This window comes from Nannobrachium achirus (genome assembly GCF_963921795.1).
Source record: "Nannobrachium achirus genome assembly, chromosome: 1".
In the NCBI taxonomy this organism is placed as follows: Eukaryota; Metazoa; Chordata; class Actinopteri; order Myctophiformes; family Myctophidae; genus Nannobrachium; species Nannobrachium achirus.
The window spans coordinates 78,354,381-78,369,148 of record NC_137810.1 but is presented as its reverse complement, the minus strand read 5'-3'; the positions used below and the strand labels follow the sequence as shown (position 1 = coordinate 78,369,148).

The window sequence follows — 14,768 nt, the reverse complement described above, 5'->3', positions numbered from 1 at the left end:
GGTATTTGATCACATGATGTAAGCAATCTTTTTTGACCTGGGTGAGGGGAGTGATCAAAGTAGGGCTAAAAAGATCATTATTTTACACATGTGCACTTTCACTCACGACACACAAAAGCAAAACCCAATCTCAGTCAGACTGTGAGATGTTTATTTCTGATCTGAGCCAAGATGATGGAAAGAGAGCCTTTTGGTCAACAAGAAAGATATAAAACCAGTCCATGTCTTTGTTAACACTTTGGTTTCAAGGAGTATATAATAGGGGTGTAACGGTATAATAACTGCATCAAAATATCGTTTTTAACTTAAACAATCGACGTAAATCGAAATGAAAACAGCTAAAATCAAATCGTATCGTTTGATTTTGTATCGTATCGAATCGGCAGTGCAAGGAATCGATTGTATCGATACTACCTACTTTTGCATTGTATTTAGCATTTTTAAGAAGAAAAAATTAAAAGGAGGGGTTTAATTACTTTTCCTTTCCATATAGCTACACTGGTCTATCGACAAATGTGTGTAATCTCTAGGTTGTCAAGGTGCAGGTTTGTCAATATACAATGTCCATGTATTTGACAGATAATAACTGTGTTTACTTATTTATATCCATAATAATACATGTTTCCCTTAAAAACCTGCACTATCCAACCTTTCACACAGATTTAATTTCTTTGCTAAATAGTTACTATATCAATTTTAAATCATTGAATCGAATCGCATCTATCGCCATGAATGAACCAATATCGTCCATGTGTCGTATTGTCAACCATGTATCATGCTATGTATCGAATCGCTATTAAAATGTATCGTTACACCCCTAGTAAATAATGATATTGACTAGGGCTGGGTGCAATATACTCGAGTCCACGGTTGTGTAATGCATACCGAGGTGTCAAATGTATAACTGCGATTATACCGCAATAATTTGGCAAATATTTTTTATTTCATTGTATTAAAATTAGGGCTGTCAAATGATTAAAATTTTTAATCAGATTAATCACAGCTCAAAAATTAATTAATCATGATTAATCACGAATCGAACTATGTCCAAAATATGCCATTTCTTTATGTATATTGTTGCGGTAATGGCAAGCTAAAGATAGATTTATCATACAATATGTAGGCCTATATATATGTTTATTATCATTATTGTTATTATTATTACCCTTTATGCATTTTTTTACCTTACCATTTATTGTGTAGCAATTGCAAATATTTATACAATAGGCCCATGGCTACGTCTAAAACACTGGCTTACACATGACTTTTCAGGCTGTGACCCCCCAAAATAATCATATTTGAACTGGGGACCCCCCTCCCCCCACACCACACACCCTGACGAGCACTTGGAATTGTAGGAGTTGGCATTACATTCGTTTTGACTGTTTGCTTGTGAAAATAGCAGATCTAGATCCACAAGCATGTAGATCTGCTATTTTCAGAATATCTGCCTCTAATATTTGATAATTTGACTAATGTTTGACCAGAGGTATGGTATAGGCCTAGTAAAAAGCCCTTAATTTGTCAGTTTAGAAATGTGCAGATGCCACACCTATACTGTATGTTGGTCTGTTTATTGTTGAGTGAGAAAACAATGTTAACATTAAGCTTAACATCTGGGGACCCCCCGAAATAAAATTGGGGATCCCCCTAGGATTCCCAACCCATAGGTTGAGAACCACTGCAATACAACACAGAATTATTTGACATCTAGGTTACAGATAAAACAGCTGACACACGTGCACAAGACAGAGAAAACAAGCGTTTGTAACAGCTGCCATTAATGTTGTGCTGTTGATTGCCTGGGTCAAATGCGCATTTTCAACGACAACGAGGCGATCGATCGTTAAGCTAATGTCATGCCTGGCAGTGCCGTGCGTCTTTCATCTGATCCAAGTAAGTTTGGAGCACCCAGGCCAGCAGCCCGGCAGCACCCTAACAACATCGCGGATTTTAGGAACAGAGGTAGAAGTAGGCTAGAATATATATTTTTCAGATGTATTGTATGATGATGATCAGGTATTATTCCAGTGAACGATCTAAATCCTGTTTCACTTTGAAACCGCAGCTCTGAGCTCTCCTCCGTCTCTCGCTGCTGCAGTCAGAGTGACATGCTTGTGTGTAGAAAGGGAAGGGGGGGTGGAGGAGGAGCAGTGGCAGCGCTATAGGCTACAGTAAGACAGTGTTCCACCGCAGACAGTGTTCCACTGCAGGTCGTTCTGCTCTTGGATTAATTGCGCTAAAAATTTTAACGCAATTAATAAAAATTATTAATTACCGCAGTTAACGCGATAATTTTCACACCTTTAATTAAAATGTATAAACGTTTTTATTCAGAACAACTTTTTTTGGGAGATACTGACATACAGTCAGTAAAGAGTGATTATTTCCACGATAAGTAAAAATCCATATCCCCCACCACTAATATTGACCAAATATAATTGTGTTAATTTCTGCCAAGCAAACAGACCCAACCTTGTGTGGAACTATATAATTTTGACCTGATAGTGGCGCTAGAATCTCAAGGTCATTAGAACACTTGGTTAGGTTTAATCTCCCAGGAAGCACGGATGCACTGATAAAGTTTCATGACAATCTGTCCATTACATGTTGAGTCCAATAATTCAGCTCCCGGAAACTCAGGTGTAACGGAGAGCCAACCAGCCACTGCAAGTGCCCAACCTTGGTTAACTTAGACAGATACACGAAAGGCCGACCACCAAGGGATTCGAACCCTCAATTTTCTGATTAGAAGTCAGACGCCTTATACATTAGGCCACCCGGTCCTTGTAGGAAGCTCTATTCTGTCGAAATGGTAGTGGGCTGAAATGTCCAATGTGCATTATTCCTCTTTTTGTTGGCCCAAGTCCTGCTGGATAATGTAGTGAAGAGCATATTGGATGAGCCTAAAGACAGTTGTTTACTAACCAAAGAGAGTTTGTCCATCTTAGAGATGCACATGGTCACATTCTAAGGGGTACTTTATGGCCCATATGGGGATCGAACCCACAACCTTGGCGTTATTAGCACCACGCTCTGACCAGCTGAGCTAACAGGCCTGCATTTTCGACAATTTGTTGCGGCAAGTGGCCTCTCAAGAGGTTTTCATCGGACAAATAAAGCAGTGAATCACAGCCACGTAGACAACTCAGCTCCCTGAAATGGAAACTCTGACCAGCTGAGCTAACAGGCCTGCATTTTCGACGATTTGTTGCGGCAAGTGGCCTCTCAAGAGGTTTTCATCGGACAAATAAAGCAGTGAATCACAGCCACGTAGACAACTCAGCTCCCTGAAATGGAAACTCAGGCGTAACGGAAAGTCAACCAGCAAGTGCCAAACCTTGGTTAACTTTGACAGATACACGGAAGACCGAACATGAAGGGACACGAACGCTCAATCTTCTGCGGCGGAATGGAGAGCCAACCACTTACTGCACAACCGTGCTTAACTTTGACAGACACACGGAAGTTCGACCACGAAGGGACTCGAACCCTCAATCTTCTGTGGTGTAATCGAAAGCCAACCAGCTACTGCAAGTGCCCAACCGTGCTTAACTTTGACAGATACACGGAAGGCCGACCCCGAAGGGACTCGTACCCTCAATCTTCTGATTCGAAGTCAGACACCTTATCCATTAGGCCACGCGGTCTTTGTAGGAAGCTCTATTCTTTCTGTCAAAATGGTAGTGGGCCGAAATGTCCATTGTGCATTATTACTTTTTTTGTTGGCCAAAGTCCTGCTGGATAATGTAGTGAAGAGCATATTGGATGAGCATAAAGACAGTTGTTTACTAATAAAAGAGAGTTTTTCCATATTAGAGATGCATATGGTCACATTGTAATAAGTAGCCTACTCTGTGGCCCATACCAGGATCAAACCTGCACCCTTGTCTTTATTAGCGCCACGCTCTGACCAGCTGAGCTAACTGGCCTGTCTTTTCAATGATTTGTTGCAACTAAATGGATGCAAAGTGGCCTCTCATGAAGTCTGCATTGGACAAATAAACAACTCAGTTCCCTGAAATTGAGACTCAGGCGTAATGGAAAGCCAAACAGCAAGTGCCCAACCTTGGTTAACTTTGACAGATACACGGAAGACGGAACATGAAGGGACACGAACACTCAAACTTCTGCGGTGGAACCGAAAGCCAACCAACTACTGCCGTGCTTAACTTTGACAGATACACGGAAGGCCAACCACGGTTAACTTTGATGGATACAGTGATGTCATTACGTGCGCATCCCGCATCAAAAACTCATTCAAGTCGCCCAGGGACTCATTCATGTCATGGTCCTGGGGTCCCGGGGATGCGCCTCCATGTTAAAATAATTTACCGGGTCGCGGTAAAAGAAAAACATTTTAAAATTCCACAGACACCACCATTGTTAATGGGTGAAAGCATCCTAATTTACCCTACGTTAACACAAATAAAATCCACGTAGACAGTCTTAAACAGGCGATAGAACCGTCAATGTTTTGATTCCACCGACGTCCGACGCCATTTTGCGCGCCCGAATTCATTAGGGGCACATGTTTTAGTAGTTTTAGTAGTTCTAAGTTCAAACATTAGCCAAATTGTAAAATAAATATAAGAAATAGGCAAACATTTTGAAAATAGCCGATCTACAAGCTCACAGCGCTCGAAAACATTGTATTGAGGACTCATAAAACTTTTCTGGTACCCACCTGAATGACCACCTGTGGGTCCCGGGACCCATTACATTGAAAACCTATAGTAACATCACTGTGGATACACAGAAGGCCAACCATGAAGGGACACGAACGCTCAAACTTCCGCGGCGGAACGGAAAGCCAACCAGCTACTGCAACTGCGATAATGTAGAGCATATTGGATGAGCCTAAAGACAGTTGTCTACTAACCAAAGAGAGTTTGTCCATGTTGGAGATGCACATGAGCCATACGGGGATCAAACCCGCGACCTTGGCGTTATTAGCATCACGTTCTGAGTCTGACCAGCTGAGCAAACCGGCCTGCCTTTTCAATGATTTGTTGCAACTAAATGTTTACAAAGTGGCCTCTCATGAAGTTTGCATCGGACAAATAAACAATGAATCAAAATAAAGCAATGAATCACAGCCATGTATTAATAGTAAGGGAGTATCTTAAAAGGTCCTGGAATAAATTCCTTACCAAAAAATGTCTTCACCAGTGTGTTTGTAAAGGTGTTTAGTAACACATCGCACAAAGACTGAAATTCAGTTTCCCTAGGAGAATCCATGACAGCTGCTGAAAGTTGGGGTCCCATTAACTTAACTATAGTAAAACACAACAAAATAAATATGCTTTAACATTGATGTCATTACGTGCGCATCCCACATCAAAAACTCATTCAAGTCGCCCAGGGACTCATTCATGTCATGGTCCTGGGGTCCCGGGGATGCGCCTCCATTGGAGTCCATGTTAAAATAATTTACTGCGTCGCGGTAAAAGAAAAACATTTTAAAATTCCACAGACACCACCATTGTTCATGGGTGAAAGCATCCTACTTTACCCTACGTTAACACAAATAAAATCCAAGTAGAAAGTCTTAAACAGGCGATAGAAACGTCAATGTTTTGATTCCACTGACGTCCGACCCCATTTTGCGCGCCCGAATTCATTAGGGGCACATGTTTTAGTAGTTTTAGTAGTTCTAAGTTCAAACATTAGCCAAATTGTAAAATAAATATAAGACATAGGCAAACATTTTGAAAATAGCCGATCTACAAGCTCACAGCGCTTGAAAACATTGTATTGAGGACTCATAAAACTTTTCTGGGACCCACCTGAATGACCACCTGTGGGTCCCGGGACCCATTACATTGAAAACCTATAGTAACATCACTGTGGATACACAGAAGGCCAACCATGAAGGGACACGAACGCTCAAACTTCCGCGGCGGAACGGAAAGCCAACCAGCTACTGCAACTGCGATAATGTAGAGCATATTGGATGAGCCTAAAGACAGTTGTTTACTAACCAAAGAGAGTTTGTCCATGTTGGAGATGCACATGAGCCATACGGGGATCAAACCCGCGACCTTGGCGTTATTAGCGTCACGTTCTGAGTCTGACCAGCTGAGCAAACCGGCCTGCCTTTTCAATGATTTGTTGCAACTAAATGTTTACAAAGTGGCCTCTCATGAAGTTTGCATCGGACAAATAAACAATGAATCCTTACCAAAAAATGTCTTCACCAGTGTGTTTGTAAAGGTGTTTAGTAACACATCCCACAAAGACTGAAAATCAGTTTCCCTAGGAGAATCCATGACAGTTGCTGAAAGTTGGGGTCCCATTAACTATGGGAACTATACTAAAACACAACAAAATAAATATGCTTTAAGTAGCATGTGAGGGGTCAAACTAGGGGTTCATTATTCTGAATCTATTGCAACATTTGTTTTGCACAAAAAACAAACAAAAAAAAACATCAAAGGCGGCTCCCACGAAACTGTGAAAAATTATGACTCGTCACTAAACCATAGTTTTGTCGGGCCTTTTTTTGACCAAGCAATGTTTTTTCTTATGACTGAGCACTCCTGATCTCGGGAGAGGACACATTGCAGGTTGAGGAAGCTCTCAGCACAGAAATCACCAAAATTCATACTTGGCTTACTGATAACAAACTGTCTCTACACCTTGGTAAAACAGAATCCATTGTTTTTGGGACCAGACATTCTCTGAGTGAGATAAATGTAAATTATTTCAAGGTCAAAGTTGATGGCACAGTAATCTCTAGCGAGGAAGAGATTTCCTATTTGGGCTGTATTCTTGACAAATACCTGTCTGGGGATAACAATAGCATGGCAACAAAGGTGATCAAAAAAGTAAATCAAAGAACAAGATTCCTGGGCAGAATCTCCACTTTTGTCAACAAAGGTGCCCTCAGGACTCTTGCCGGGGCCCTCATTCAGCCCCACTTTGACTACGCTTGCTAGCGTAGTAGTTTAAAAAACGAAAGTATTTTAAAAACCGAATCCATCCTCTTTGGATCAAATCAATAACCTCAAAAAAGTTGATAACTTCCCAATCAAAGTGGGTGACAAGGTCATAACACGTAAAAACGAAATCTCCTACTAATCTTTCCAGCGAAAAGATGACTTCTAAAGTAATAAATAAAATCAACCAACAAACTTGTTTCCTACAGAGGATATATTTCAGGAAACAAGTGCCATTCGCAGTGCATTCTGGGAGTGTAGTTTCCGCAATTTAAAAAAATAATGATGTACACAGTCTTGTACCCTGCCATTTTTTCAGCTTTCTACGTAATCTTTGTATTAAAAAAAATGTGAATATTGTCATGATTCCTCTCCAGCCGAGGTGGCTTTGTCCAAGGCTTAAAAACGTTTAAATAAATACTTTATGAAATGTCTATGGAAGAAATGAATGCGGAAAACGCTTCCGACACCAGAGTGAGGACGGGGTGGGGCTTCAACTGCGATGCTCTATATGAGATACTTCAATGGTTTCCTATCGAAATAAGCTGATTTTCTAGGACCAGTGAACTGTACCTTTTCCTATGCAAACTTCTAATAAAGTCTTCAATCAATCAATCAATCAATCAATCAAAAATGGTAGCCTACTCAAACATCAAAAGCCACTAAGACCAAGCTCCAAACCTCCCAAAACAAACAAAGGTCGAGAAGTAGCCGATACTTCTCGACCTGGGGCCCATGACCCCCACATTTTGCAAGCTTAAGTTTGCTCAGCGTTGAAGACTTGGTTAAACAACTACAAATGGGATTGACTTTCAAAATAGTCAAAGCAGGGCTTCCATCCAACGTAAAAAAAAGACCGTAAAAAGTCTTATTTGGGATGTTCCTTTTAGGCAGGGTGTTTAAGTACGTGTACTGTACTACATTTCAATCGTATTGACTATACGTGTACTATTCTCCATCGTCTAATAAAAATAATCAATCAATCAACCATATTTTCAGCCGTTCAAACCGGTGTTATATTTTATGAAGAGACCATTTTAAGATCAGACGGCGTCGGTCGTCGTCCTAGAAACGGCAGATGTTGGACATGGTGACAAAACGCGAGGCTGTCCGCGTCAGTGCCAATATTAAATTTTGTCAAAATACCGATCCGAATCTTGTTTAGATTAAGTTTGTAGACTCACGTTGTCGCGCTGTGGACCGTGGTGCTCCGTACTCCGTAGGTTGCTTTTTGTTATTGTTTGAAACAGGAAGACAAACAAACCACTTCTTCCTGTCACTGTCTAACAATATATGTTTTATCAATAATTAAAACTATTTGCCATGAGTAAACGTGTCACGTAGAATACATTCATTATTCAGACCATTTAAAGCGTACAAATAAACGCATCACTAAATGAATGAATACAAATTAAAAATAAAAAGAGTCAACAGGATTCGATCTCCTCTCATTCTCGGCATAAAATCTCCGTCCTAGAGCATGGACCTCTGCACCACGATGGACACGGAGAGTAAGATTTGTTCTAAAAAAAGAAAAAATAACAATAGGAGATATTTCCAAAGAAAAGGGGAGATAGGTAGCCTTATGGCCTTAGTCTATATTTTGAAGGACGGTCAGGGGGAGGCTTTGTCATTTTTTATACCAGTTCGAGTTGTTCTAACTAGACTAACTTTATATCATGCGTCATATTTACTATTTCTAAGTAAACTGTATACCATGAAGACTAATCTGATGAATGATGGCGAGTGAGGTGTTGAGAGACAAATCGGTTGCCTATTAAACAGCCGAGTCGGAAATCAGTGTCAATGTCTCAAGTTAATCCAATGACCATGTCTGTGTGTTTGGATAGCTGTTTGTCTTTACTATGTAACAGGATTATAATTCAGAGATGCTGTGGCTATCGTGGCGTTGCGGTCTATGCTTCAGAACGTTGGCTTTATGCCAAGAATGGGCGGAGATCGAACCCCGTCTTGAATCTTTATATTCTTATTTGTATTCATTCATTTAATGATGCGTTTATTTGTACGCTTTAAATGGTCTGAATAATGAATGTATTCTACGTGACACGTGTACTCATGGCAAATAGTTTTATTTATAAAACGTATATTGTTAGACAGTGACAGGAAGAAGTGGTTTGGTTTGTCTTCCTGTTTCAAACAACAACAACAAGTAGCCTACGGAGCACCACGGTCCACAGCGCGACAACGTGAGTGTCCTACGTTTCTTAATCTAAACAACATTCGGAACAGTATTTTGACATGGTAATCGGAAACATTAGATCGGCACTGACGCGGACAGCCTCGCGTTTTCTCGCCATGTCCAACATCTGCCGTTTCTAGGACGACGACCGACGCCGTCTGATCTTAAAATGGTCTCTTCATAAAATATAACACCGGAACAACAAACAAGCAATAAGAAACAAACAGACAAGGACACGCAGCTTGAAAACGGGACAGTCCCAGCCAAACCGGGACGTCTGGTCAACCTACTTTAAGGAAAACTCGAATTAGTCATGATTTGTGTAATGTAATACTAATAGCCTGGCTACAACTGTTGTTATTATTATTAAAACACTGTGTAAACACTGTTAAGGTTTACTGCCATGCCATAATAGTGAAATGCCCTTTCCTTCCAAGTTACATTCTGAATCTATAGGCCTAGATATAAACAACACCACCAAACAAAAGTAACATACCTTCTCCAAGAATGTCTCCAGGTAGAAAACACACTTTAACGCAGCTCTAAAGTAAGGACTCCAGTCTCCATTGCTTTAAAACTTCTTTGAACTTCTTGTGGAAAATAAATTGCTCCGGATTTCACAAGGAACCAGCCCGTGAAGCCACCATTTACAGAGTGCACAGACTGTTGTGCAGCGACTCTCTCTCCGACGCAAAGGTTTGTGAGTGAAAACCTCTATTGTTCGTATTTACAACATAGATTTTCTCGGCCGCGTGTTCGTTGCTCTCTGCTCTGCTCTATTTACACTACAGCGTGTTGTTTCAGGTTTCAACCCGGACGAAAGAGTGGGGCGGAGACTGTCCCCGTCCTTCCCTCTATCTCGTCCGGGTTGAAACAGTACACTACTCCAAAGTTCCGTGAAGAAGTACCAGAAATGCTGGTTTTACGACATAAACAAACAGAAAACATTGTTTTCAACAAAAGAAAAACTCCCAATGAATTTCACAGTGTATCATTTATAAATAATAAATAGCCTTGGTATTGGATCAAGAAAGGCTATTATAAAGATCCCAACCCGGAGGGCCAGTTTGGGAGGCGGGTATGGCTGCAGCCGTGGAGCACCTCCCTCAGCAGATCTCTCTTGTCAGATCTCCCGTCTCAGGTTACGCTCTTGGGTTTGGGGGGTTGGGCATGGCCACGCGGGGGGTTGGGCATGGCCACGCGTGGGGCTAAAACAATGGTGATCATTTAGTTAATCTCACAATGAGAGCGTATCGTTGGCAGTGATGAAATAAGTGTTTTACTAAAAGTATCAATACTCTGTTAACAAGTGATTTAAATTCAAATTTTAAATGTAATTTTCAAAATGTACTTCAGTAAAAGTACTGTAGGCCTATAGAAGGTAGGCTATGCTCGTGACATTATCATATTAGCTGAAAGTAGCCTAATGCGGAATGCCTACTGAGTGAAAAAAAAACAGAAAAGTCCTATCTGATTGCATTAAACGACGTTAAACTCACTTTGCCAGTCGATATGCCATTCACTGTATGCATGCGCATACCCTCTATAATTGGCAGCCTAGTAGCCTACTGCTCCATATGAAGACATTTCCCAGTTCCCTTTATTTTTATTCAAATGAGTAATAAATCTACAACTACAAGCCCACACAACCGTTGTGGCTTGTGGCAAAAATTGAATTTTGAAAAAAAGAAAAATCCCCCACAAGCCAGCATGGGTAGTTTTTAATGGCATCCATTAAAAACCACAGATATAAAAAGCTAGATACCTCATTCGCTGAGTCTATGGGCTGAACAAGCTCAGTTTATCAATGGGGTAATGCTGCACTCTACTGGTGATTTAAGGAACAGCAGGACACCATTGAGGGACATTTACATACATTTTAAACAGAGCCGCTACCTTTAAACACATTTTAAATCTGAGTATTTGCTTTTTTGTATAGGCCTATTATTTAAATCGTATTGAGTCAAACATGAATGCTGATATTTGTTCCAAAAAGTGGTTTAACCAAATATATAACATACAATGTGACATACAGTGGCGTCAGTTCAGAAAAAGGTAAGGTATGGCAACATGACTCACATGACTGGTGTAGTCATGTTGCCATGCCTTAGCAACAGGCATGATACATTTATTTTAAGAAGTAAATTTTTTCCCCTTTTTTTCTATGGTTTCTTGGGCTGGATATGGCAGCCTGGAACAGTTGTTCAAGTGCAACTAACGTGCCACAATTAACAATAATGCATTGCACCCATAGGCGATTTTAAGGGGTGTCCTTGGGTGCACTTGCACCCCCTGGCCACCAGGCGGCCATTTTTTTTTTTTTTTTTTTTTTACTTTTCTTTTGTAATGTAACTTTATTTTATAATTATTAAATAAAACAGTGATCGTGGTTTGTAAAATGTGCGCAAAAAGAGAGGAGGGGCAAGTATTGCTGTTGTTAACTTGGCAGACTTGGCAGGCACTATGGGTGGTCTCTGGTAACACCATATAGGCATTTTACAGATTGAGAAAGAACACGAAATTAAACTGCAGCAAATAATTGATCAGTATGCAAGTGCCAAAAATATATGTCCTGTGCTGCCTCTGCCTGCAAAATATAAGTAAATGAATTTGCTCATGGTGTCTAGAAAAAGAAGCACCTGTTTTGCACTTTTTTTGTTTATATTGTGTTATATTTGGGTAAAAAATAAACTGCAGAAACCCGTTTAACAACTGGACAAAACTGCTAAAAAACGATTTTTTGTCTGTCTTGCACCCCCTGATAGAAGAGGCTAGAATCGCCTATGATTGCACCTGTGCAGCTGACCCGCGGAACCTGGGAATATACCATTTTGTCATTTTGTCAAGAGTGTGGAGAATATAATTATAATACCTTGTTAAAGTGACCATTTGTTAAATTTTGCAGTTGTAGTTATTTTACTGTAATTTAACAACATAATGACCAGCACAGATAGACAAAGAGACGTTCGTGGATTTATACTTTTATTTTCCCCCCTGGACCCAGGGTATGGCAGCTGCATACCCCTGCCATACCCAATTGATGCCTCTGGTGACATAGCTCTTTTTACACAATGCTGTACGCCCTCCAACTGTAAATGTTTTCAACAGTTTTATTATGCTACTTTGAATTGTGCATGGGGTGTGTGTGTGTGTGTGTGTGTGTGTGTGTGTGTGTGTGTGTGTGTGTGTGTATATCAGTATAGCAGAGGAGATGTTCAGATCCATTGTGTAAAGTAAGGGGACAGCTTTCCATTTCGACCCCCCCCCCCCCCCCACTTCGACAACCCCCCAAATCGACCCCCCCCCCCATTCCGACCGCGCCCACCCCCCCACTTCGACCCCCCCCACTTCGACTTCGCCCCCCCCCCCCCCCCCCCCCCCCCCCACTTGAGACAGCCCTGATTGCAGACCGCGGCAAGGGGCGGAGTGAACGCGACAAGGGGCGGAGTGAACGCGACAAGGGGCGGAGTGAACGCGACAAGGGGCGGGGTGAACGCGGCGGTTGAGCGACAGCGTTCACTCCGCCCCGCCGCGTTCACCCCGCCCCCTCCTGAGCTGCGCGGCGGTTGAGCAACAGCGTTCACTCCGCCCCGCCGCGTTCACCCCGCCCGCGGCGCTCGGAGGCCCGCCAGGGACCACCGGGGACCCCCGGTGGTGGAGCGGCGCCGGCCAGAGTGGTCCACAGGCCCGGTTTTCGGGGCACTGGGGCCGGCCCTGGGGGTCCGCGGGGGTCCCCGGTGGTGTCATCGCGTGCGGGGTGGCGAGCCGGTCCCGTGGGTACCAGGCTCGAGGCCGAGGCCCAAACGGCGGTTGAGCAGGCGCCTTTCGAGCTTGGGTATCCGCTATGCGGTGGACGGGCCGGGTTTTTTTCGGGCTGCGAGGGGGTCCGCGGGGGTCCCCGAGCGTGGGGGACCCCTCGGGGACCCCCTGGGAGCCGGCCCCGTCCCTGCAGGTGGCTCTGGGGCCGAGCTGTGGCCTTATATGAGATACTTTAATGGTTTCCAGTGGAAATAAGCTTATCCAAAATTCACTGCGCATTAAGTAGTGTAATTACGGTAGCGTTCACTCCGCCCCTTGCCGCGTTCACTCCGCCCTTGCCGCGTTCTGCAATCAGGTATACTTGCCCCACTTCGACCCCCCCCCCCCCCCCATTCCGACCGCGCCCCACCCCCCCATCATCTTCAGGATGGATTACCCAACGGGCACAAATTTGCCAGACACTATTTTATTCTTCATGTCAAAAATAACCCCAAATATTCCTAAAACACCATGATACATATTATACTGTAAGTGTTTAGCTCCTCAGATTATCTATAAGACTTCAAAACAACATTACATTATCTAATGTCCACGGCGCATTACAACAATGTGGTGGTAGTAGATAAACCGGGGTAGATAACATAACTGTTATGTTATCTACCCCGATTAATCTAAATGGGCCCCCTCATTCATACCATAGCATCATATACTGTAACACCTGACTGTATGGTCCTATGTGTTAACTTACCACCAGCCTTACCTGGCTGCCTGGGACAATTCAGATTCTTTGCATAAACATAAAAAGCCCTATCAAATGTATAGGGGCCAAACTCTTGCAAGAAGTATAATGAATAATGTATTATTAAAATATAGATAATAATATATCTAAAATAAATAAGTCAGCACCCAATTTTATATAAAGTATTGTTAGATGTTCTTATTTTTTTCTTTTAAGTTGCTTTAGCAGCTAACATAAGCATGATGAAGAATGTTATCATACAGCATAGAATAACTTTGAACCTGGCACCACTGGTTTTAGGGCAGAGGAATCTTGTAAAGGGCTGATAGTATTATTTCTGTACTGCGTTGATAAATGCCAATCAAACCACTGCAAATGGGAATGGGTGTGTACTTTGACTTGCAAGAGAAAAGCGAGACCTCTAGCCTGTCCGTTGCGTTTATTTATGCTGTTTGTGTTTGATATAAAACACTCCCCGCTCCTTTTTATTCCCATCCCATACACGGAATTAATAATAATAATACAAAAATAATAATAAAAGGGTTATTATTATTCCTACATTTAATACCTGGCTAGAATATGTATTGTCTAATGTCTAGAGACCCCTCAGTCCCTGTGACAGAGAGACTGACAGACAGACATGATGGTGAAATTATGCAGCGCAGTTTGTGACTGATTTTCAACGGACGGCGGCGGGTCGCTCATAATCATGTCGAGACGAGTCCTCTCCATCTCCTCATAAAGAACTTCAATCAAGTGTAGGCCTAATGTTTATTGGTTGATAAATAGAACAGTGCGAGAGAGAGAGCAAATTATGTTATGCATCATTCACAGCTCCATTCTCTCTGCTGTCATTAGGCGGTGCTTCTTTTATCACAATCAAAGGTGCACACCAGTTTAGTTTGTATTAGAGCTTGTAGCAGGGCTCGAGAGTAAGGGACTCCCAAAACAGAATGGTTAAAAAGTTACCAGGGAGTGTTATCATCCTTTTCAGGAACTTAACATGCTGCGCTATTTGAAGAGGTTCATAATCATTTACACAGACAATAGAGAGAACAGACAATATGGGTTACAACGGCTCCAAAAGAGCCGATCTACCAGTTGTGGCGGATTATTTTCTCCAATATTG

General features: G+C 42.1%; 1 protein-coding gene across 1 annotated transcript in view; it reads right to left on the bottom strand.

Annotated features, from left to right (window-relative positions):
• LOC308290008 (uncharacterized protein) overlaps nt 1–9,755 on the bottom strand; it is a 63,014-nt gene extending 53,259 nt beyond the window's left edge. The window contains exon 1 of the mRNA XM_080731786.1: nt 9,638–9,755. The gene's annotated coding sequence lies outside the window, so the exon portion shown is untranslated. The remainder of the gene's footprint in view (nt 1–9,637) is intronic.
• Nucleotides 9,756–14,768: the final 5,013 nt, after the last annotated feature.